Consider the following 16,863-nt stretch of genomic DNA (forward strand, 5'->3'; position numbering starts at 1 on the left):
CGACAAAAATCGCCCACCCCTAATGACTTTTAAAGCCCCTAAAAAGTCACATTTAATAATTCGCGCCTAAAAGTACTATTAAGGGTGACAAAATAGTCACCTGAAATTTGGAGTGACAATATCGCCCCTAAAAGTAATACATGAAGTTCTGTTTTTTTACTTTTAGGGGCGACATTATCGCCCCTGATACCTATAAAGTCGGTAAAAGGTGTTGTCAGAATTGTTGTATTTGACTTTTAAGTTTTAGGGGCGACTTTGTCGACCTTAAAGGTTTTTAAATTAAAAATAATAATTTTTTTTTATATTATTTAAAATATTAATTTTAAATTTATAAAAAATAATTATAATAACAAATGAAAAAAATTAATAATTAATATCAAATATCAAATATTAAATATAATTTTTTTTTCATAGTAGCACAATAACATAATAAAATTAAATAGTTCTTACAAATATAATATTAATAACTAAGACAACTTAAAGAAAACAAAAATAATATTATAATAGTAGTCCTTACAAAAAAAAATATAATAGTAGTTTTTTGGTTTTATAATTGAGATACAAAATCATTTGATCTCTCATTCTCATCGAACTCTAGATGATTCGGTGGCTAGCACTATGATGTCTGAGGTAGTTATGGCGACTGTGATGTATGCGGTGGCTGTAGCGGCTGAGATGTATGTGGTGGTTGTAGCGGTTGTGATGTCGGTGCCCCCATCATCCGTTGATATGGGTAGGCTGGTTGAGCCTGTTGTGATGGCAAATGTTGCTGTGATCATCCACCCATATCAGTCAAACCCGGAAAGAAAGTAGAAGGATACTGTTGTGAAATTCCTCCGTACATGTATGGATGTGTGTACGGTGGTCCATACATGTAGGGGTAAGGCGGTGGAGGGTGCAATGGTTGTGGCAAAGGCTGCAAGAGTGGCTGTGGTGGATGCTGAGACTGTGATGTCGAAGATATATGCATGTCAGGATGTGTCGCTGAATGATGAGAATGTGCAAGTGAACCTTGAAACATGTGAGTTTGAGACGGTTGAGGCGCTCGAGTGGAGTACTTACTCTTAAGCATATTAAACATTGCTAACTTTGCAAAGTCCATATTTAATGGGTCGATTTGTGATGAAAAGAGATTAAACATAGCAATGTCATTTACCGAATCTTATGAAAGTGCCTGTGATTAGGTAGATTGGGCTTGACTAGTTGAAGATGTACCCTTCAATCTACGGCCAATTCTATTAGTGTTTAGTCTTTTAGATTTGTTTTAGTTTAAAGCAGATACTGCCAATTAGTGATGTAATAAGGCATTGTTGCCAATCTCATTAATAAATAAAATTGCAAGTTATTTTCACATAATGATGCAGCTTGTATGATTATTATTGAATCAAATTTTAAGCCTAATAATGGTCAATGGTGTATGAGGTTATAGTGGGTGACCAAGACATAAAAGTAACACCCATGTCATAAGATAAGTGACCAAGAAGTGAACTTACGTAGTCACTTTGGGGCAACCACACCCATACATACACTAGTAAGTAAAAATGCACTCTCGCTTAAGTAGATATAAAAAATTTAAAATTTTAAAGCATTAATGCATTACTCAACGTTTTGAACAACTTATATGTGGTAAATAGTTGACTGTAAATAAATGCCTATGTTATGCTTACACATAGCGTGGTACACACCGAACAAAAGTACATGTAAAGTCATATATAAGAATAAAGGCCAAACAAAAAGATTAAACACATGAATGTCTCAAAAATATAAAGTCATGGGAATAAAGACTGCCAGACAGTCATAAATTCTCGTAAAGTACTCCAATGTCAAGATACAACCATAATAAAGTAAAAGCATCAAAGGGGATCATCAAATAGGTCACCAGAGGAGCTGGGGCCAATAACAAAGCCCTCAAGGTTGAGATATGAGTCGGCCTGGGTCAGTGGCGCCTCCTTCCTCTGGTGCGTTTCCTTCTCTTCGTAGTCACAATAGTAGGCTAACATACCCATCATAAAACTGGACATGTAGCTAAAGTCGACCTCCTTGTTATGTCGCCAAAAGTTGAAGAAAACGTCATTAAAGAAATTATCAGACTCGGCCATGTCTCAAGACAAGGCCTCACATTCATCAGTTTTTGCCATTAGGGCATCTTCCAAAGTTTTAGACTTGGCAGTGCGTGACTGTTGTTCCTTGGCACGAGCATCTTTCTCACCAGTAAGCTCATCCTGAAGGCACTCGATTGAAGTTTTCAATTCCTTATTCTCTGAGGCAGTCTGGCGGAGTGTGTCGAGCTCAAGCTCAAGAGCAGCTATCCTCTCCTTGTCACGCTCATTCTCATGGGCGGCGACCCTAGACTAACCATAGTAAACTACCAACATTGCCTGTAAAAAATCATAGCATTTAAGTTAGAGGAAGCATAAAAAAAATTATTGAACAAATTCAACACGGGCAATAAAGAAAAGTTGACCTTGGTCATTTCTCGGCACCCGAGAGCCACTACCTCGATGGGTGAGAGATCGTTAAGTCTCGGCAGTGTTTGGTCACATTTTCCCATAAGGTCTTGGACATGTGCACGGTTGACCTACAAGCTAGTAGTCAAAGCCAAGCAATGACCTGCTAATGGCAAGGCCGCAATCGAGTCTGCTACAATCGAAGCTGCGTCCAAGTCTAAGGTAACATTGAGCATCCCCGCAGTAGAAGCCACGTTTCTAGACGGGCGTGACCGAGAGGAAGAATACACGGTTACACGATAGGCCTACGCATTGGGGCCAAAAAAAGACCATGTTCTCCTAACTTTGCTGGGCTGAGAACTTAGAGAAGTGGATGAAGGAGAGCCCCCCTTCTTCGGGTAGGTCGCCTGTCTCAATATGCTACTTATATCTACTGTTGACCGAGGTTTTCGGCAACCAATAAAATAATAAGAGTTTAAAGAGCTGTAAGAAATTGAGAGAGGGATTTTTTTACGTGGTTGGGGCGTTAATGAGCCTTAGTCCACGAGTCTGTACATTTATGAGTGTATTTAATACAGAGAATGTTCTTGGTGAGTATTTACTCTTCTTGCACTTATGCAACCCAAAAATCTCGACCCCCATTAATGAGCTTTGAGGGGGTATTTATAGTGTTTTTGTGGGGTGATCCCCAGAATTATAGTACATGTATTTCTGTAACTATCAGTAAAGTCGTGTATTCCCAATGAATATACCATGGGTAATGCATGGTCAAATTCCTAGGTGCTGTAGGGATTTTATGTGGGTTGTCCTTATTGTCTTTTGACTGATGTGATTCTTCACAGAGTAGCCGTCATTAGACTTAAGTGGTCATAGCCTTGTAGGTGCAGATCGGGGGTTGTGTCGTCAGACTTTATTGCGTGTGGCAGTTCCAACACGCCTCCTCCCATGCGGCATTAAATGCGAGATGACTGCTCAGAGGAAGCCTGACATCTCCCAGAGATGCTTTGATGCCACCTTGGTCTCCGGGAGCATAGAAAACCTGATATGCCTTCTCCGGGTGGCATATCCAGGATAATGCCTTTCTTTACAAAGACTTAGCTATTAATTTGAGTTCTAAAACCTTTGTGTCCACGTGTCCTTCTCTGGTTGGTCCACGTACATTGGGCAAATTCAGGGACAACATTTACCCCCAAGCCTTGTTTAGTTGTGAAATGAACAAGGCTTGCTCAGATGCCTCCGGTTGACTCCTCGGTTTCCTGGCACGTGCTTCGGGCGCGTGAAGGTGTATTTAATGATCACCATTACTGCAGCGATTCACTTTTTGCAGGCGTCGATTCATTTCTTGTCCATTTAATTGATACGGCGCATTAATGGGTGTCAGACGGATACTCAAGCGTTTCCACCGCCTCGATGACAAACCACTTTAGCCGTTGGATCCTGAGAATTCGAATCGTGTGCCTTCCCAACCGCACGATTGGTAGGTGATCGCGCCTGTTCCACATGCACTTCAGCCTATAAAAGCCACCATTCTCCCTTCATTTGGTTACTTTCAGACTTTCACCAAATCTCTTCAAATTGTCCAGAGAGAAAGAAACCCTCGAGCCAGAAAACCCTTAAACACCATAGGCTTCTTACTGACCTTCCCTCGCTATTGTCAGTCAACATTTCACCGTCGATTAACAACAACGCCCAGTTCTAAAGCTTTATGTAAGTTTTTCGCATCCTGTACTTTATTGTTTGTGTTCATTGCATGCTTCACTGTTCATCTGCTTTTTCTGGGTTTGATGTTGAATTTTCTGGGAATTTTCGTCTTGAGTTTCTGTGTGATGCGTTAGATTCCCCTTTTCTGGTGTTTGAGTTACTTTTATTATGCGTATTATATTTTTTCCAAGGGCCCGTCTTTTCTTAACGCAATGACCTTCAAGGGTTCAGAGAGGACTTTGTCTTTCTCGATTTTTACCCTTTTCTCTTTCTTTTCTTGGCTTATTCGTAATGTCCCCATCTGTGGGATTCTTGCACCCGACTTTTGTCCAGGAAAACCTTCTAAGGCTTTCTTATTGACAACCGTCCGGAGGGGGCCTCTTTCTAGCGGTTAGGGGACCCCCATTCCCTTTTTTGACTTAGGGTTTGGTTTGGGGCCTGACTGCTGGAATTTTCAATCTTTTTCAGAACCAAAATGTCTGCATCCGGTTCCAAGTCTTCTCAGAAAGGAGGAAAGCGCCTGGCCACCCTTGAGGAGGTGATGAAGGGTCCCGTGGCCTAGGAAGGGTATAAGCCTCGTGCCACGGGGTGGGAAGCGGCCGAGCTTCACTCTACCCTCACTTGCCCCCACCATCTGGAGCACATTGTGCTGGTGGCAGGCATCAAGCCCGCGACTTCCGGGACTTACCACCGGCCGCCCCGGGACGCGGAGACGCCCAACCACAATTATGGAGGCTTCGGAGCTTGGAGTCAAACGTACTTGATGTCCGGGGCCATGCTTCCCCTTCAGGATTACTTTATAAATTTTCTTGTATTTGTCGGCCTTGCGCCATACCAACTTATTCCTCAAGCTTACCGCCTGTTTTCAGGCTTGTTTATTTTTTACTCTGACCGGGGCTGGGGCTCTCCCAGTCCGGCAGAGATTTTGTATTTTTATGAACTTGTTTCTGTCCCTAAAAAGGGGGACAAACTTTGTTAGGTTTTATGCCCTAAATAAAACTCCATTTCAATGTAATCTATTTTATTCAACATCAATAAAGAAACAGAAGTATTTTTTCATTCATTTGTGTATGTTTTGGCTCACTTTATCAATTGCTTGTCTAATTGATTTATAAATTCATCTTAAACCCTTTTCACATACTTGATCATGTTTATTGTGCTGTCATCACATTGGAAAGTAAACATGACTATGTGAATAAAGTTTCCTAGATTTATCAGACACAGGGTTTTACTGATATGATAATCTACAACAAGAGTTTACTTGTATTTGGAGAAATACTATGTTCTTTCCAGAACATTGGTTAAAGTAAAGCTCAGGTTGGATGCATGGAGTATGCATCGGAAGGGACCGATATTGAACTTTGAATTAGATTTAATTAAAGTTACCGTAAAATCTATTCAAGTCAATATCGCCAAGTTGATCCTAGATCAAATGATCTTAATCCTGTTATGATTAGGCTCAATCTTGAAAGGCTATTCGTGTTCTTTGATTTGTTAGTTAAGCCTACTTTTAGGTCAGGGTGATACGTACATTTTGGGAACACGGTAGTGCAATTGAGTGGGAGCGCTAGCATAAACATGGAATCTATAGCTTCTATCTGGCAAATAGTAAGCAAAGGATGATTTCCTTCGAGCTTGGCCAAACGAAAATAAATGGTGGAGATCTCATTTCACATAAGCTGAAATATCATTTATACGGGGTCAAGTGTTTTAAGGATAAAATACATGGTAGGGTGTTACGGTAATTTAATCCCTTTACTATGTAGATCATTCATATAGAGGATCATTGATCAAATTAGGATTATAACAATGGATAACTAATGATGTGTCTATATGGTGGAACATATAGAGCATTCTATATACTGAGAGTGCAATTCTAAGTTCTATGCGTGGATTCAACGAAGAATTAATAAGTTAGTGAATTTTAATGCTAAATTCTTGATCTACTTATTGGAAGCTCAGTTATATAGACCCATGGTCCCCCCACTAGTTGAGATAATATTGTTTGTAAGACTCATGTAATTGGTTTTGATTAATCAATTATAATTCACAAATTAGACTATGTCTATTTGTGAAATTTTCACTAAGTAAGGGCGAAATTGTAAAGAAAGAGTTAACAGGGGCATATTTGTTAATTATGATACTTTGTATGGTGCAATTAATAAATATGATAAATGACAATATTATTTAATAATTATTTATAGTTATTAAATAGTTAGAATTGGCATTTAAATGATTGAATTAAGAAATTGGCATTTTTGAGAAAATCAGATACAAAAGTGGTAAAATTGCAAAATTGCAAAAATCAAGGCCCAGTCCACCTAGCCTAGGGTCGGCCACTTATGTTATCTTTTTTAAATGATTTTTTCATTATTTTAATGCCATATAATTCAAATCAAACCCTAGAGGAATGCTATAAATAGATAGTGAAGGCTTCAGGAAAATTACACTTTCTGAATCAGAAAAACCTGAGCCTCCACTCTCTTCTCTAGCCGCCACTCTCTCTCTCTTTTCTTCCTCAATATTTCGAACCTCTCTTAGTGATTAGAGTAGTGCCCACACACATCAAGCAATACCTCAATCATAGTGAGGAAGATTGTGAAGAAAGATCAACGGAAAGGAGATTCGGCATCAAGGATTCGAGAGAAGAAGATCCGGGTTCGGATCTTGATAATACTCGCTACGTAAAGGAATCAAGGGTTAGAGATCTGAACGGAAGGAGTCATTATAATTCCGCTGCACCCAATGTAAGGTTTCTTAAACTTTATATGTGTTTAATTTATCGTTTTAGAAAGTTCATATTTAGGATGTTAATAAACATACTTGTGAGTAGATCTAAGATCCTGGTAAAATAATATCCAACAACTGGCCTCAGAGCCAGGTTAATTGATTTACTTACATGAAATTTGGACTTTAAAACGATTGTTTGTATGTTCTTTGGATGGTATCATGTTGTATTGAGTGTTATTTGATGAATGATTGATGTTTGTGAAATTTTCGTGATAAATAATTGTGATTTCGATTCTGTAATTATTTTTATTGGATAGTATGGAAAAAATTAAGCAAGTTAGCCTTTTACAGAACTCAATTTGGATTTTATTTGAATTAGTTATGATTTTTTGAAGATTTGACAAAATCGGGGCTGTGCTGATATTTTCTGCGATCGCAGAACTGTCCGTACAGTTTCGGTTTTTTTCCCTTTTCTTCAATTTTTCATACCTTTTCATGGAATTAACTTCCAAATTTTTGTATGATTTTGTATATATACTAATACTATTCCTAATTCAATTCTAATTATCATTTTGAATTAATTTAATTTTTTTTTAAATTAATTCAAGATATTAGTGTAATTTGAATTCGAATAGAATTAGTAATTATCTTTTTGCTTAAAAACCTATCTTATTTTTAAATTTGATTATATTTTTTTAAAATTTAAGGTCAGATTTTTTAGATATTTATAATATCTTTTGAGATATTTATAATATCTTTTAAGATATTTATAATATCTTTTAAGATATTTTTAAAAATATCTTTTAAGATATTTATAAAATCTTTTAAGATATTTTAAAATATCTTATCTTTTAAGATATTTAAAAATATCTTATCTTTTAAGATTTTTTTTTTAAATCTTTTTAGATATTCTGACCTTATTTAAAATAAGATATTTATAATCATGTAATTTTAAATAGATATAAGATAAAAAGTAGGTTTAATTTTAATTTTTTTTTTTAAATTTTCGAAATTTATTTTTTTTAATTCCGAAATTATTTTTTTTAAATATTAATTTTTTTTATTTAATTATTTATTTATTCGAAATTTATTTAAATAAAAAAAAAAAAATTAAATAAATCCTACTTCCAACTATCCAGCTAACCCTGTTGCAGGAGTATGTGTTTTAACTTATGTGTAAGTTTTCAAAACCTATTATTACTTGATTGCAAATAGCCATGGTTACCTTTTGCCAGATCTAATGATCTGATGGCTCCCTTGGTCAAGATAATAATTTGTAACAGGTATAATTTACAATCTTCTTTCATCTGTGTATGACCTAGCAACATGATAGGACCCATCCAAAGTGTGCCTGTGTGAGCCTATGTGTTTAATTTTATTATAGATGCATATAGGTTAATGTTGCTAAAATAAATTATCATAATTCTTGATAGGATTTATTTAGGCCCATTTAGTTTTTGGGCCTATTCAATTAATAACGGTTGTTCTTATTAAGGTTAAATTCCTCTCTTTTGGGCCTTGTGTGAGAGTTGGGAGCCATAGAAGTGGGTACGACATACTGAACCCAGCACCCCCTCACACAAACTACCCCAATTGTGAAGGCCCATTTGCCTGATTTGAATGACTGTACTAGGTTAATTACACTAGTTTAACCTAATTAAAATTGAATTAGCAACATAATTAATTTCATTTATTTTGAAATTAATTTAGAAAATCATAGTTTAAAGAATTTAATATTCTAAGCTAAACTATATGTATTTTCTTGTATTTAATTAAATATGAATTATAACCATCTAGATTCTTTCTGGAACTTATTTTAAATTTTTCATTAAATATTCCTATTTAAGTTGATATTTAGTTATCCATAACTAACCAACTTAAATTTGAATATCTTTTGAATTCAAAATTTTAAAATTAAGTTGAGGAATTTTAGGAATTGGTTATTAAGATTCTTTAGATATTTTTTAAGTTGATATTTTTAAATATTAACTTAAAATGGAATATCTTAGATATTTTTAGGTTAATATCTTTTTTGAATATTAACTTAAAATATCTACAAAATTAAGTGGTTACAACTTAATTTTGAATTTAATTAAATCTGATTTGAAAGATATTTAAGTTGATTTTTAGATTCTTTCTAAAACAACTTAAACAAGATATTTTCAAATTTGTTCCATTTAAAATTCAAATTTTTTGAATTTAATTAATAATTAAAAAAATTAATTAAAGTTGATTTTTTATTTAAATCAATTTTGATTTTTAATTTTTCATTATTATATTATGGAACTTATTCGATATTTATTTGAATTTATTTTTTCAAATTTAAATAATAATTGAAAATTAATTAAAGTTGATTTTATTTAAACCAACTTTAGTTTGTAATTTTTCATTATTATAATATCGAATTTAAATGATTATACAAAATACATATATTATTTTTAAATAATGAGCTTTTAATCAAGAGACATTCGATCTCCATTGTGGGTTTTACACCGCGTTTGTTTTAGTGAGTAATCCTCCCTAATGGAGGAACGTTCATTAGCAATTTCGCACCGTTTAACCTCGCATGATAAGTAGTTTGTAAGTGTTTTGTATGGTATAGATCACCCTAATGGTGGCGACCATACTTGACTTGCAAGTTATGAAACAATGGTGGAAGCTCATAAGATAGAATTGCCTTGACTCTCGCCTAAACGGGACAACGTTGAATTCAAATCTTGATCGAATAAAAGGTTGCTAGAATGTTTATCATTTTAGATGAGCTGACAACTCTATTCAATGAATGATGCTTTGACTCTCGCCTAAACGGGACACTGTATCAGTTTGTTGAAATACCTTGGAAAATAAACTATGTTAGATTTAGTATTTCTATAACATATGTAATTACTTGTTATTTTCTAAATTGTGTATGAATTTATGAGCCAAAACCTTACTTCTGTTTTATTGATGTGTTGTAGTGTCATTATGAATAACCCACCCCCCGATCCTCTCTTAGTTACTATCTTAGCAAAAGAACTCTATAGTGTGAAAATGCATCCTGGTAGTTGCATTAACTCGCACCTGTTGATGATGAATCTGAAGTTCCAAAAGGCAAATCTACTGGGAATTGATTTATCAAGAGAACAATGGGTCCAACTTATCCTTAATAGTCTTCCTCCGGAGTATAATGAATTTGTTATCTCTTATATGATCAACAATTCTAACTCCTCCGACATGGACAAGCTCGAACAGAATTACGAGCCCATGAACGGAACTTGATTGCAATGGGTCCCCCTGGGTTTGCAATCAATAATCGAAGGAAAATGACTAGGTATGAAGGATCTAGCAAAACTGCTTCTTCAAGTACAATTATCAGACATAATCTTCTATGTTCGAATTGTAATGGAAAGGGTCATCATGAAGAACGATGTCCCAGGCTTCTAAACAATTCAAACGAAGGTAATGCTTTTGTCTTTGAATCATGTGTTTTAGAGAACGACAAATCCATCTGGATTGTTGATTCTGGGTCTACTAACCATGTATGTTCTTCACTGCAGTTGCTTGAAACTTGGGAAAATCTACTTCCAGGAGAGTTACAGCTTAAAGTTGGCAATGGCGAATTAGTATCGGTCAAAGCTAGAGGAAAAGCCCGCATCAAGTTTCAACAAAGATTTTTAATTTTAGAAAATGTTTTATTTATTCCAAACTTTAGTAGAAACTTGATTAGTGTCTCATGTTTGCAAACACAATCTTATATATTGAATTTTTCGAGTACAAATTGTTCAATTTGTCGTAATGGATTTCAAATATGTGTTGCTATAATGGAACAAGGGCTTTATGTTTTAAGACCGAGTACTCAAATCTCACTAAATAGTGAACTTTTCAGTGTAGCTAGACCTAGAAACCTAAAAAGAAAAGAGATTGATAATGATGATCAAACTTATCTATGGCATTTACGTTTAGGTCATATAGGCTTTGATAGACTCAATAGGCTCACCAAAGACGGTCCATTGAAAAATGTCGTCCTAGGTGAACTGCCAGTATGCGAGTCCTGCCTAGAAGGAAAAATGACTAAACGTTCTTTCTCTGCAAAGGGAGAGCGTGCCAAAATCCCTCTAGGGTTAGTGCATTCCGATGTCTGCGGACCTTTGAATGTCAAAGCCCGAGGTGGTTATGAGTATTTTGTCACTTTCATTGACGATTTCTCTAGATATAGTTTTCTTTACCTAATGCAAAAGAAATGCAAACGTTTGAAAAGTTTCAAGAATTTCATGCTTTGGCCCAAAACCAATTAGGTAAATCATTAAAGATCTTGCGAACTGATAGGGGTGGAGAATATATGGATATGTAGTTCAAAGATCATTTAATTGAACTTGGAATTGAATCCCAATACACTGCCCCAGCTACTCCACAACAAAATGGAGTTGCAGAAAGAAAAAAACACTCTTTTGGAAATGGTTAGGTCTATGCTGAGTTATTCAACTCTGTCTACGTCCTTCTGGGGATATGCTATACAGATGGCAAATGACATTTTAAATGTTGTTCCATCTAAAGCAGTCCCTAAGACACCCGTCGAACTTTGGAATGGTCGAACACCTAGTTTGCGCCATTACAGAATTTGGGGGTGCCCTGCTCATGTCTTAAGAAAGAAAGAAGGCAAACTTGAATCACGTACCAAAGTATGCATGTTTGTTGGAAATTCTAAAGAGACTAGGGGTGGACTATTTTATAGTCACAAGGATAATAAAGTGTTTGTTTCTACAAATGCTACTTTCCTTGAAGAGAACTATATTAAAGACTACAAACCGAAAAGTAAAGTTGTTCTAGAGGAATTGCTATCAGATATAAGTCCTTCCAATGTTCCGTCCTCTTCCACTCGTGAAGAAGACGATCCCACTCCCTCAGTTGAACAAACTGAGAAATCTACTACTAAAGTTTACGTTCGTAAGACAACCATACCTCGTCGTAGTGGGAGAGTTTCAACAAAACCTGCTCGTTATGGCTTGGATGGTGAAATCAATATGGTCGTAGGTGACGGTATTGATGACGATCCATTAACCTATAAACAGGCAATGGCTAGTCCGCAACGGAAACGATGGTCGGCGGAATGGATTCGTAAATGGATTCCATGAAAAAGAACAAAGTCTGGGAATATGTGGACGCACCTGACGACTATCATCCGATAGGATGCAAGTGGGTTTACAAGAAGAAAAGAGGAGCTGGAGGCGAAGTCGAAACTTTCAAAGCTAGACTTGTAGCCAAGGGTTATACCCAAAGAGAAGGCGTGGACTATGAGGAAACTTTTAGTCCTGTTGCCATGCTCAAATCCATCCGAATTCTTCTCTCCATAGCTGCTGCTTTCGATTATGAAATCTGGCAAATGGATGTCAAGATCGCCTTCCTTAATGGGGTACTTGAAGAAACCATCTATATGGAGCAACCGAAGGTTATGTTCTTCCACGGGCAAGAAAAGAAAGTTTGCAAGTTAAACAGTCTATCTATGGACTTAAGCAAGCTTCTCGCTCATGGAACAAGAGGTTTGATGAAATCATCAAAACCTACGGCTTTCTTCAGAATGAAGATGAACCTTGTGTTTACCAACTCAAGGAAGACCAAATAGTAGTATTCCTGGTCCTTTATGTTGATGACATTTTGATCATTGGAAACAATGTCAAGAAAATGACTCACATTAAGGAATGACTCAACACTTAATTCGATATGAAAGATTTGGGTGAAGCAGCCTATGTTCTTGGTATTCAGATTATAAGAAACCGGAAGAACAGATCTCTTGCTCTCTCTCAAACGACCTACATAGACAAAGTCTTAGAGAGATTCTCCATGAGCAACACCAATGGGGCAAACATGCCTTCTAGATATGGTATTCGTCTATCTAAGGAACAAGCCACCGATCGATCCTCAAGAGATAGAGGACATGGCGAAAATTCCCTATGCCTCTGCAGTTGGAAGTCTAATGTATGCAATGTTATGCACTAGACCTGACATCTGTTATGCAGTTGGAATCGTGAGCAGTATCGATCTAATCCGGGACAAGAACATTGGAATGCGATTAAGTATATTCTGAAATACTTAAAGAGTACAAGGAATCTTGTGTTAGTCTACAAGGGTGGTGCTTTAAATCCCATAGGCTACACCGATTCGCATTTCCAGCAAGTCTTGAAGACAGAAATCAACATCCTGGATGGTGTTTACTCTTGGGGGTGGAGCGAGTGGTTTGGAGAAGTGCTAAACAAACCGCAATATCGGACTCAACTATGGAAGCCGAATACATAGCGAAGAAATAAGCCGCAAAAGAACTTGTCTGGCTAAGAAAGTTCTTCACCAGCATAGGAGTTGTTCCTGGAATGGAAAAGCCTCTGGTACTACTCTGTGATAACAATGGAGCAATAGCAAACAGCAAAGAACCTCGAAGCCACAAGAGAAGCAAACACATTGAAAGGAAGTATCACATTATCAGAGAATACGTGGCAAGAGGGGACGTACTAGTTGAGAAAGTTGACACAGAGGACAACCTAGCTGATCCATTTACCAAAGTCTTGGCCGTGACAGCCTTTGAAAAGCACCGTCAGAATTTAGGATTAATTGATATGTACTAATTAGTTTTATATTAGTGCAAGTGGGAGTTTGTTAGGTTTTATGCCCTAAATAAAACTCCATTTCAATGTAATCTATTTTATTCAACATCAATAAAGAAACAGAAGTATTTTTTCATTCATTTGTGTATGTTTTGGCTCACTTTATCAATTGCTTGTCTAATTGATTTATAAATTCATCTTAAACCCTTTTCACATACTTGATCATGTTTATTGTGTTGTCATCACATTGGAAAGTAAACATGACTATGTGAATAAAGTTTCCTAGATTTATCAGACACAGGGTTTTACTGATATGATAATCTACAACAAGAGTTTACTTGTATTTGGAGAAATACTATGTTCTTTCCAACATTGGTTAAAGTAAAGCTCAGGTTGGATGCATGGAGTATGCATCGGAAGGGACCGATATTGAACTTTGAATTAGATTTAATTAAAGTTACCGTAAAATCTATTCAAGTCAATATCGCCAAGTTGATCCTAGATCAAATGACCTTAATCCTGTTATGATTAGGCTCAATCTTGAAAGGCTATTCGTGTTCTTTGATTTGTTAGTTAAGCCTACTTTTAGGTCAGGGTGATACGTACATTTTGGGAACACGGTAGTGCAATTGAGTGGGAGCGCTAGCATAAACATGGAATCTATAGCTTCTATCTGGCAAATAGTAAGCAAAGGATGATTTCCTTCGAGCTTGGCCAAACGAAAATAAATGGTGGAGATCTCATTTCACATAAGCTGAAATATCATTTATACGGGGTCAAGTGTTTTAAGGATAAAATACATGGTAGGGTGTTACGGTAATTTAATCCCTTTACTATGTAGATCATTCATATAGAGGATCATTGATCAAATTAGGATTATAACAATGGATAACTAATGATGTGTCTATATGGTGGAACATATAGAGCATTCTATATACTGAGAGTGCAATTCTAAGTTCTATGCGTGGATTCAACGAAGAATTAATAAGTTAGTGAATTTTAATGCTAAATTCTTGATCTACTTATTGGAAGCTCAGTTATATAGACCCATGGTCCCCCCACTAGTTGAGATAATATTGTTTGTAAGACTCATGTAATTGGTTTTGATTAATCAATTATAATTCACAAATTAGACTATGTCTATTTGTGAAATTTTCACTAAGTAAGGGCAAAATTGTAAAGAAAGAGTTAACAGGGGCATATTTGTTAATTATGATACTTTGTATGGTGCAATTAATAAATATGATAAATGACAATATTATTTAATAATTATTTATAGTTATTAAATAGTTAGAATTGGCATTTAAATGATTGAATTAAGAAATTGGCATTTTTGAGAAAATCAGATACAAAAGTGGTAAAATTGCAAAATTGCAAAAATTAAGGCCCAGTCCACCTAGCCTAGGGCCGGCCACTTATGTTATCTTTTTTAAATGATTTTTTCATTATTTTAATGCCATATAATTCAAATCAAACCCTAGAGGAATGCTATAAATAGATAGTGAAGGCTTCAGGAAAATTACACTTTCTGAATCAGAAAAACCTGAGCCTCCACTCTCTTCTCTAGCCGCCACTCTCTCTCTCTTTTCTTCCTCAATATTTCGAACCTCTCTTAGTGATTAGAGTAGTGCCCACACACATCAAGCAATACCTCAATCATAGTGAGGAAGATTGTGAAGAAAGATCAACAGCAAAGGAGATTCAGCATCAAGGATTCAGAGAAGAAGATCCAGGTTCAGATCTTGATAATACTCTGCTACAGAAAGGAATCAAGGGTTAGAGATCTGAACGGAAGGAGTCATTATAATTCCGCTGCACCCAATGTAAGGTTTCTTAAACTTTATATGTGTTTAATTTATCGTTTTAGAAAGTTCATATTTAGGATGTTAATAAACATACTTGTGAGTAGATCTAAGATCCTGGTAAAATAATATCCAACAAACTTAAGGACGGATTTCACGGTTTCTGGGCCCACCCTTTGAATGAGGGCCCGGTCCCCTTCAACCCGCAAAAACACGTCAAGGAGTATCGCCACCGCTTCTTCTTCTCCTCCAGGTTCCAGGCTGTGGAACATCCGAAGCTTCTCACGGAGTGGGTCAGGATCCCTCCTTACGCGTGGACTGAACCTACTCAGCTCTTCCTTCAACGGGCCAAGACCTTCGCCACATATGACAAGAAGGCCCTTGACGTTGGGGGGTTGGTCACGACGGAGAATTGTCGGAAGGCCAAGCTGATCCTGGGGCATCAGTCGGTGGATGACTCCAACCTTTCCAAGGTCATCTACCCGAATGTAAGGGTTCCGGCTGCGGAGAAGGTACTCCGGGAGGACATCATCGCTACGGCGGAAGATAAGTACCAAAAGTACCTCTTCCAAAAGGCCCAGGAGTAGGCTTACGCTAAGGCCCAGGCGGCTGCCGGGAAGCCCCTTTGTATTGGGAGCCCGGTGGAGAGGAGGGCCCCCAGACCAAGGCCTACGGTCCAGGTGCCGAATACTGAGGCTCCCGATGCCAGCACTTCTGGTTCTGGTAAGTCCCTTTTAACGATATATTACGTCCCTCCTGTTCGTGAATATGCTAGCCTTAGGCCCATAGGGTTCAACGAACGTCTCCTTAGGTTTAGGATGCCCTCTACTCGGTGGGGGGATCATGCAAAGGAGTATTACTTCTCTAACTTAGGTGTTTACTTAGGCCGGTCTCGGATGGGTTCTGGACCTCCGGTGCCCGTTCCCTTGGATCCTTCGACCTATCTGTCTTCTAGCTGGTTCCATCCCTCAAACAGCTATCTCAGGGATGATGCAGCCAGTGTTACGATTCGGGACTTTGCTAGGGCCGAATTAGAGAGTCGGGGTAGGGCTAGCTTGATTGCTTTTTAAGTGTTCACTGTTTTCACAGACATTCTAACACTTTACTCTTTTATCTTGTTGTAGCAACTGACCCCATGGAGGCGATCTTGGCCACCCTTGCTGGAGCCCACAGTCCTGATGCTTCCCCTCCTCCTACTTCTTCCCAGATGGTCACCCCCGGGAAAGCTTCTTCAAGCGCCCCTCCGAACACTATTGACTTAGTGGACGAGGAGGAGGTACTTCTTGAGGAAGCTGAAGAAGGTAAAGAAGAGCAAGGGGCTCTTCCTGAGGAAGTTGAAGAAAGTGAAGAAGAGCAAGAGGTTGCTCTTGTGCGCAAGCGCAAAGGCAAGATGGTAGCTGAGGAGTCTTCTAAACGCCCGCGGAGGGTGGACACTCCGGCCCCGAGCCATGACTCCGGGATCCCCCCCGAGGCAGAGGAGTATACAGTGCCTCATGGCATTGTGCTGACTCCGGTCCCTGGAGATGAGGAGAGGCAAGAGCTTCGGAGAGCCAAGTATAATTATGCCCTTGACAAGTACACCCGGGGGCACGCTGAGGTGGAGGCCTTGAG

The sequence above is a fragment of the Cannabis sativa genome, chromosome X (assembly GCF_029168945.1).
Source record: "Cannabis sativa cultivar Pink pepper isolate KNU-18-1 chromosome X, ASM2916894v1, whole genome shotgun sequence".
Lineage (NCBI taxonomy): Eukaryota > Viridiplantae > Streptophyta > Magnoliopsida > Rosales > Cannabaceae > Cannabis > Cannabis sativa.